General features: G+C 46.6%; 1 non-coding gene and 1 pseudogene across 1 annotated transcript; one reads left to right on the forward strand and one right to left on the reverse strand.

Moving 5' to 3' along the window:
* Nucleotides 1–1,202: 1,202 nt before the first annotated feature.
* On the reverse strand, nucleotides 1,203–1,328 carry LOC115869473. The gene has a single exon (XR_004046206.1). It is a non-coding gene; the product is annotated as a small nucleolar RNA SNORA61 (small nucleolar RNA).
* Nucleotides 1,329–1,495: 167 nt separating this feature from the next.
* On the forward strand, nucleotides 1,496–1,595 carry LOC115869479 (annotated as a pseudogene).
* Nucleotides 1,596–8,643: the final 7,048 nt, after the last annotated feature.

The raw sequence follows: 8,643 nt of genomic DNA on the forward strand, positions 1-8,643 counted from the left end.
GATAGATAGATGTATAATATAAGAAATGAACAGTTAAATTCTAAAGCAGTACAAATGGCTCAGCGCAACTCACTCCCATAAGAGAGTTGTGAGACACTGGCAGTCCTTCAAGTCTTGAGGGCCGCCAGGTAGTCTTCTATAGAGAGATTCAGGCTATCCCAGCACAGGCAGCAAACAGCAAGGCAGGTCACCAACAGTCAGTCCCCAGCTCAAGGGATGTAAATTCCAATTGTGTGGCAAAGCCCAGGTCTTAAAGGAACCTCAAATTACAGCGACACACTCCACAGGTTAGGTGTCCCACAGGTAGTGTAGTTTGCAGATTGAGGCACAGAACAAGCAAGGCAGCCGCACACTGGTCTGATGATGAAAGAGTGAGAGACAAGAAAGGTGAGGCCCACCGAGCCATTTATCTCTCTGCCCTTCAACTAATCCCACATGTGTTTATCGGCCAGGCTGGCACAATAAACTAACTATCTCAGTTGGCTATGTTGCTGTCAATTCCTCTGTAATTGCAACGGGCACATTTATAGTTTAAAAAATTTCAAGCAGAAGACTTAAAAACTGGCATGGTTGACTTGCTGTAAAAGATGCCTATATTGACTGAAGCAAAACTTGTTACCTTGGCAACAAAGAAGCCAGAAAGAGTGGGCAGAGGAGACACCTGGAGCCCTGGATCTCCGCGGAAAGGGTAGCTGAGTGATCTGAACACACATATGGGGAAATGATGAGCAGAAGTCTAAATAAACCCCTGGCAATTTTTGGCTTGTCAGAAGCAAACTGCTCATCTGTAGAACTGGGCAAGCTCCTGCCTGATAGCCAAAAAGGACAACAGAGATTTATCCTTCTGCCAACGCCCAGCTTAACGACTGCTCCCACCTGGCAGAGCCAACGAGAGAAAAGTGAACACCCTCTTGGTCCCACAATCCCTGGGGAGCAGTGACTGAAGCACACAGTCCATCCAGCAGCTAGCGGTGTCCTTCCTTCTGTGCGCGCAGGCCGCGAGGGCAGCCTGGCAAAGAGGCAGGCCGGGCAGGAAAAGTGCACTGCATGGGAGGCATGGCAAAACACAAAGTGGGACTGGAGCCTTGGGCTCCCCAAGCTGGCTCCCCATGCCCCCAAATTCATATCCTCTGGATGACATCTATAAATCTCTGAAAGAAAAGAAAAACAGCCAAAAACCTTTTTTGTGTAAATTTTGTTCTGTTTGTGTGAAACTAGCTTTTGTGTCACAAAAGAATGAAGCTAATGTCAACTTCAATTTTACTTTCCATCCTTTTATAACCACTCAGATCAGTATTCAGATCTGATGGGTAAGAAACCTGGAAGATTTTTAAAGCTATAACACTTCTATGTCTTTTTAAAATTTTAATTTTATTCATTTCTATTATGCCCCACCTAGCATATTACAACATTATGTTATCTGTGACATAAACAAAAAAAAACTTACTACATGTAGTTGCATAGCCCATTTCATCAAAACAATGTAAACTCCCTCATGCATGTGGTACACCCATACTAAAACTGGAATGACAAAGAGATGAGCATGACCCCGGTGCAAAGATGACATGCAAATTCATAAGGCAGTCCATAGTGTTCACTGATATGACTTGGGAGTACATAGAAGTGATGGTTGAACACTTGGATGAGCATAATCCATGCCACTAACCTGAGTAGATGAATGTTGAAACATCAAATGTTTTACTGCATATATGTTTACACAATAAAAAGTAATTAATTAAAAACATATACGTTAAAAGAATATTATCACTCTGCCAAGAAGTCTAGTCACATACAAGAAGATGCGCAGTGACAGGAGCAAAGCAGATGGTGGTTTCAATCCTGACCACACCAGGGTCGTCTCCTGCTGCGGTTTTTTGTTCGCTTTACTGTATTCACCACCCTGGCCCCACAGGGTCAGCATGCTGGTCTGTTAGAAAACCTGAGGTTATTTCATTGTGCTTGTACCTTCCTGCTGTAAAGGCTTGTCAATGTCATCACTGACCACTTTCCAGTGGTCTCTGACAATGGCAAGAGTGATGGAAGCAGGAAAGATGCCAAAACTTGCCACATCGACAATGGCGATTTCAGCCTGGTACCTCAATTCCAGCCCCAGCCTAGCTGAGAGCAGCAGTAACACCACTCCCCCTTCAGGAACAACAGCAACAGCAGCAGTAACACCACTCCCCCTTCAGGAACAACAGCAACAGCAGCAGTAACAACACTGCTTCAGTAACAACCCCCTTCAGTAACAACAGCAACAGCAGCAGCAGTAACAACACTCCCAAAGGGTCCTCTCAGCACAACAGGAGACAGGCTGACAGCACTGCGTCAATAAAGAAAACGGGCTGGAAATAAAAGGGGGGCCACAACTGCTGTAGAACCACTCTTAGAGCCAAGACCTCCCTTCAGGGCTCCTATGGTATCTCCCAACGCTGCTCAGTATATCCACCAAACCAACTACCAGTGTCAATTCCCACACATAGTAACTCTAAGAGGAGCGTAGACCTGCTCCCTAGGGTTTCTGATGAACCATGGCCTCAGCTTTCTTCTGCAGAACAGCTGGTGGGTTTGAACTACTGACCTTGTGGTTAGCAGCCCAACATTTAACTGCACCATTAGGGCCTCCTCAGGTTTGGAGATGCCAGTAACACCCCAGGGTGGGATTGGGGGTGGGGGGGTTCACAAAGCAAGAAGGGCCAGAAGTGTTTTGTATGCAGCCCGAATAGCTGCTGGCTATGAAAGTTCTACTTCGTGTTTGAGTTAATACCTCTACTTCACCTTTCCATCCCCATGGGAGTTCAGCTAGACACAGGCACCGTGGAAAGATGTGCTTCTTTTCTTTGTCATTTGCAGGGCAGTGAATCAATCAACAGCACACAATCTGAGATGTAGACCATCTGCCAGAATATCCCCTAGAACCCTGAATGAGCATGACATGGCTTAGGACTGCAGCAGTGCCTGTACCTCAAAGTGCTCAGGGCCTCCTATCATATGGCTAGAGGCATTGTGGGATTTCCCCAGGGCCCAGACACTGCTGCACACTCCCAATCTCCTGTGCCCCTTGCTAACAGGGTTCAGCTTGCTGTACAGGCAGCTGAAGCAGCAAGTCTTCTGGGGCCAGGGCACAGACTCTTGGTTAGGAACAGCTAAGGAGACCCAGAGCAAGTCCAAGTCTCCACTGGGATGTCTTTTTTGTTTCCTCCAACCACATACGATTACTCTGTCATCTTTCCTCTTTAGTGAGTCCTTAAAAATAGACAGCAAAATCACACAGTTTGGCTAGCTCAACCACAAATTGCAATGGAGTTGGCAGAGGCCTGAGGCTTCCTGGCTCCCTTGAAGTTGACCAAAAAAAACAGCTACAATTATTTGTGCTGCCAATTGTTATCTAAGAATTTTAAGTCCCTGGACGTGTCACTATCAAATTCCACAGGATCAAGTAATTTTTTTTTAATAAATCATTTTACTGGAGGCTCTTACAGCTCTTATAACAATCCATCCATCAATTGTGTGATCAGGTAACATCTTGTTCTATTATACATTAGGGCACCATGTATTAGAGCAGACTCAACAATAATTCAGCACCACAGGATGATAAGCTCCTAGATACAGCACTATTTTCAGCACACACACTGTGTCCGTGGCCTTCCATTTGATTCATTGGCTTCTACATTCTGTAAGATGACCAATGAGAATGTCAACTGAGTCCCTGGTCTCAGAGTAAGTAACCTCTGGCAAATCTGGTCATCTTGGGCCTCTGCTTCAATAGACTAGAAATAAAGTCAGCACAGACTGTGAATAGCAACTGTGTGGTCACTAGGAATAGAACTGCACCACCTCTGCAAAAGTGCGAAACAAAAGCAGAGTCAAAAGGCCGAGCTGCGACAGAAAGAAAACAGAAGCCACTGCTGGGCTAACTTGCTGCCTACAGATGCGTCGGGCAGGTTTTTCACCAAGATACCTACTGCCCAACTGTTTACATGTTTAGGGCCAGAATTCAATGCATTTCTAGGTTATCAATAAGCAGCAGCAGCAAGGAACTGCTGGTGACCTGGTCACAGGCCCAATACTGCTTACAAGGCTTTCCATCTAGCCCAGTGGTTCTCAACCTTCCTAATGCCGCGACTCTTTAATGCAGTTCCTCATGTGGTGGTGACCCCCAACCATAAATTATTTTCATTGCTACTTCATCACTGTAATTTTGCTACTGTTATGAATCAGGCGACCCCAGTGGAAGGGTCACGACCCACAGGTTGAGAATGGCTGATCTAGCCCCTCCTCTAACCTTCCACTGCTTTCAAAGGTATGCACATTTCTTCTCCCTACTTTCAGACACAGTCTGAACATGCTCTGTGTGGCTCCTCAGCACCATTTGCACTCTCCAGACTCCCAAAGGAAAAAGGAAAACCGCCAAAAACCTACCACTGTCAAGTCCATTCTAATTCAAAGAGAGCCCTGTGTGGTACAGGATGGAACTGCGCTCCGTAAGGTTCTCCTGACTACTGTGATCTTCACAAAAGCAGAGCACCCGGCCTTCCTTCCACAATGCCGCAACGTAGGTTCCCACTTCCAACCTTGCTTTGTACCACACAGGGCGATAAGAAGCAATCAAATGGACCACAAATCCAAGAATTCTTACTGGAACAGCTAAATGGGAAAAAAGATCCCAATCTACATTTTAAAAGCCATTATGAACCAGAGTTTGATCCTACTCTTTGGGGTCTACTCCCATCCATCAAACCCTGCACATTATTCCGTCGGGCTGAGTATCATAGAGCCTGACCTGGACTGTGGAAAACCTAAAGCAGTGGCCATGCTCTACGCTGTGATGACCGTCCCTTCCATCTTTTCATGAGCTGAACAAATAGTAGGTCGGGGATCTGCTTTTTCTGCAGGGACACTCCCCGAGCTTGCCCACACACACTAGGTGACACTTCTAGACAACTCAATACTCATGAGACATGGGAAAGCGGTCACACTGAGGCGGAGCAAATGAGTCACAGGCATCTGGTGCCGACCCTGGCAGCTATTTTCCAGGAAACAAAACTGAAATTAAAAGGCTAACTGGCATTTCCTCCTCTCTCATTTGGAGCCTGGGAAGGAGTCTCTTTTTCTTCAGGAGAGTAGCTGAACGTGTTTGGGATTGGGGCAGGGCAGAGCACAACGGAAGCAGAGTTGCCTCTAAGATACCTCAAGAAGTCAGTGGCGCTGTTTTTCACAATTCATAGGAACCAAAATAAACAGAAAGCTCCAAACGATGCTCTAAAACGTCCTGACATCAAGAAAAGTTTGGCTGCCTGTTGCCTCCCACTCACACTAATGAACCGTTGAATCAAAGGGACAAACACCCCCATGCATGTTTTAGGACCATATTTCGGAATGAACCAGACTCCTGCTTCTTATAGCACAAGAGACAAGGTTATCAACACAGCTTATTCCCAAAAACTTGCCCCAGAAAAACTCATCTAGTCCTCCATACAGACCTTGTCTCATAGTGATAACTCTGATGCCATCACAGCCTCTCTTGTGAGAGCATGGAACAAGCATGTGGACTCTCTACTCCTCCTCACGTGACAAGCAGCCTCATCTTCCCGTTCCCGTGCAGTCCCAGGCGCATCCCGGAGACACGATGCTGAATGCATCCCGGCTACACTGAGAACCAGCTTGTGCCCTGTGAATTTAACAGTGGCACCCACCACTCTTGCACCTTTGAGGCTGGGGCTGGCCTTGCCCTCAACAAACACTCTTCAAACTTATTTCCTGGTATGACAGTGAATTTGGCTACAGCAACAGAGTGATGGACCTTATAGTCCACATGGCCTCCAAGGAGTAAGAGCCCCCGTGGACCACACACACCACGGACAACACTACAGGAAGAGAGAGAGGCGCTCGGCTGCTGGGAGTCTGCCCCAACTCAATCCCCCAACACGCTGAGAATATCCCATCATTTCTAGTTTCCACCCAGACTCCCTGAAGGAGAGGGACTTAGAGAACTAAACCATGTCATGCCCCATCAATAAAGTACACTGTACCCAGCCAAAAAGAGAGAGAGAGACAGAAAGTATGTGGTGACTAGAAGTTGGAGAGAACCCTCAATACAAGTCCTGAAATTATGCCAGCAAAAGGCACTAAAATACCAAACATAAATGGGTAGTTTTCTCTCTTTTAGGATTCTATTTGGTAAAAGACAGAGATTTTTAGTATGTAGAAATATGAATAATTCCGCTTCCCTAATATGACACATTGTCAGGAGGGACCAGTCCTTGAGAAAGACCTTATGCTTGGTAAACTGGAGGGGCAGCAAAAAAGAGAAAGGCCCTTCATGAGACAGATGGGACACAGTGGCGACAACAATGGGCTTGTGTGAGAGCGCAACTGTGAGGATGACGCGGAACCGTGTGGAATTTCCTTCTGCTGAGCACATCACGGCTATGGGTCGGAATGGACTCAAGGGCACCTAACAACACCAACAAAACAACAACAACAACAACATGCTTTCTAGTCACCAGAATAACTCAGTTAATAGAAGGACTCCCATCATGAAGTTGTATCCAACAGTTCATTTGATTTAAGGTATACCATTTGGAGGCTTTCTGAAGGAAAGCTAGACAACTACATGTGGAAGTTGTATCACAGGAGGAAAGCCGTGCCACACTGACTGTGCTGACCAGAAGTCTTCCAAAGGGTCATCTGGTCCTCTCAGGGGCCAGAGAGGGCTCTCAAGGCTCCTCACTCTCTGTCATGGTCTCACTTAAGTATTGGCAACAAGCATATAAACCCTTTCTATAACAATGTAGTCCTCATGAATACCAGCCTAAGACTTGCGTCTGGTCTCCACGGCCTTCCTATATACAGATGGCTCCACAAAAAACTCCCCATCAGTCTCTGTCAGGCACAGCAGTCTATGTACAATCAAAGCCACATATGGACATTTGCCCTGGTGTGGAGTTCTGAGCATATTGCTTATTCAGACTCTTTCCTTTACGTCTTTCTCCCACACCACACTGAAAAGAGAACTCTCAGTGGGGAAGGGATTAACTTCTTAGGGATCCAGCTCAGGACCTGCTTAGTCATGAGGTGGTGCAAGCACACTGGGAGTGCAGAGTGGACATTTATGGCCAGGAATGGCTCCCGGAAGGCTGACTTAAGAGTTCTTCTCAGACAAACAGAATTGCAGCCAGTCCCTTGCCTATCTAGGGAATCAATGTCAGCCATGCCTTGCCAATACAGCTACGCCATCCCTAACTACACACTGACCCAGTCCCACAGACAGAACTGGTCCAGACAACACCTCAGGTTACACATGGACAGAACTGGTCCAGACAAGCACCTTAGGGCAGAATGCCAAAAAGAAAGTGTGCCATTTCCTGAAGGAAAAAAAAAAAGAAGCATTTCCCTATGTTCTCAGTGGTCAAGTTTGAGATGCCCTCTCCACTGCTGCCAGGATCCTTGTCTGCTGCTGCGCCAGTGGATACTTCCTGGCCTCCAGTGCAATATCCCAACACCTCCAGACATGTCCCTGCTGCAGGTACCCATGCCTACTGCATGCCAGTGTAACAAGGACACTGCAGGCAAAGGCAACTGAGCACGACTTTGCTGAAAGCCAAATGCAACGACCAGAGGGTGGCTGGCTGCACACAAAGTCACTGGGGTCAGTATTGAGCACAGAGTGTACACCTAGCCATAGGGAACAGGTAGAATACTGGGTAAATTGTATTATTCACCTCACAAATCCTTTATCACATGCATACTCCTAAATGCTGCACAAACACGTACTCACTGTATCCTCAAAACCACCCTGAGGGCAGGCATCTTTGATTTTAGAGAGGAAAAAACTGAGCGGAAGTCATCTGGAGAGACTAGAGAGAAGTCATCTGGCTCAAGGTCATCCCACAGCACCTGGGGCAGGCTCTCTGCTCTTCATCACTGTGGGGCCACTCCTCATCTGAAACCAAGCTATCTGCCCATTCAGGCTATTGAAACTGCAAGGATCCCGACACAAAGGACCAAACCCACCGCTGGTCTCAGGTGATAGATATTCACTGCACGTAAAGTGCCAACCTGAGAAGCAGGGACTAATATTCTGAGCATGGACTGGTAGCCAGAAAACGACAGGAAAAGCAGGTGGCTACTGCCTTCCTTTTTCATAATCTCAGCAGCAGCATTAGCTGCACACAGGGATGACTTGGATCCTTATCAACTCTCCATCTACCCCACCATTCTCCAACTGCGTAGGCAACCTTCTTCCATGACCACTGAGGCTCTTGGTGACTTTCTCAAAAACTCAGTAAATCTATGTACAAACCTTACGGAGGGGATATGGAGAAGACAACATGGAATCCTTGGGATGAAAAGAAAAGGTACACTCACAATCTCATCCACTAATCACAAATCCCCTGATCACAAGGCCACACTCTCAGATGCTATTTGTGTGGCCCTGGCCCAGAATATCAACCCTTCAAACACTGTCCCGTTCCTTCCCTAGGCCAAGAAACATTTCTTTTCAGCTACATAACATCCTTGTAAAATGTAAAGCATAAGACATCTGGGGAAGCATAACTTTCCCATATAACAGCAAGAGAAGGACACATGGGAAGAAGAGGAACTCAAGCTTATCAGATGAGAACAATACTGTATTAGTCT

This window comes from Echinops telfairi, unplaced genomic scaffold (assembly GCF_000313985.2).
Source record: "Echinops telfairi isolate 266 unplaced genomic scaffold, ASM31398v2 ScPeMD7_27;HRSCAF=92, whole genome shotgun sequence".
NCBI classification, from domain to species: domain Eukaryota; kingdom Metazoa; phylum Chordata; class Mammalia; order Afrosoricida; family Tenrecidae; genus Echinops; species Echinops telfairi.